A 922-nucleotide genomic window follows, 5' to 3' on the forward strand; every position below is an offset into this window, starting at 1 on the left:
CTTCACTGATGCCTTGAATGTCGATGCTACGTCTGTGATCTGGAATGTCACGAAGTCGCAATTTCTTGACAAACGTGTCGGTGATGACACTAACGTTCGTTCCTGTGTCGAGCAGGATCCTTGTACGATGGTCGGTCACGGTTCCTTGCACCAGAACTCCTATTCTTATCCGTCGGTCAAACTTCTTGGCCGACCACCACCCCTGTCTCTCAGCAGGGTTCAACTTCACCTTATTGGAGTGACCCATGTATCCGTCCCGCGCTGCACTTGAAACCACGTCGAACGAACACTCGCAGGTGCTTCCATCAGCATCAGCACACTCCACACTCTCTTCAACACCTCCACCGAGGACTGGCGTCCTCTCCTTTTCACATACCGTGGCGTTCACACTTGTTACATAATCATCAGGCCATGCACTTCCCCTCTGAAAGCGTATATACAATCCGCTTCCAATGAAGGTTCGGCTAACTGTGGCAGTCCGATAGGAACCAACTCAGTTGTAGTTGCGGGCTGCCTAGTTTAAATGGCGTTTTTTAACGACGGCCTTGAGCTCTGGCGGGAGTTCTTTCTTCGTGCCTTTGGTTTGCACGAATTTCGCCAGGTCTTGGAAGTTGCGGAAGAGTTCGCACTGACCAACGTCGTGCACTTGCTTGCAGAACTTGTACCGTTTATTGCAGTAGTGAGCCGAATGGCTCATCCCTCCACACGCGGCGCATGGTCCATACTGCGGACGTCGGTTGTCTCTGTTGAAGTCGCGATTGCTGTAGTCGCGCCGGCCACGGTAATCCTGATTGAAGCCTCGGTCGCCTCCTCGGCGATCTTGATTGAAGCCTCGCTCGCGACCTGGTACGTTCCCACGTGGCTGACGATTGTCTGAGCGGGAGTACGTCAACCAACCCCGTGGCATGAAGGGGTATTGGAG

This window comes from Phytophthora parasitica (assembly GCF_000247585.1).
Source record: "Phytophthora parasitica INRA-310 unplaced genomic scaffold supercont2.201, whole genome shotgun sequence".
Lineage (NCBI taxonomy): Eukaryota > Oomycota > Peronosporomycetes > Peronosporales > Peronosporaceae > Phytophthora > Phytophthora nicotianae.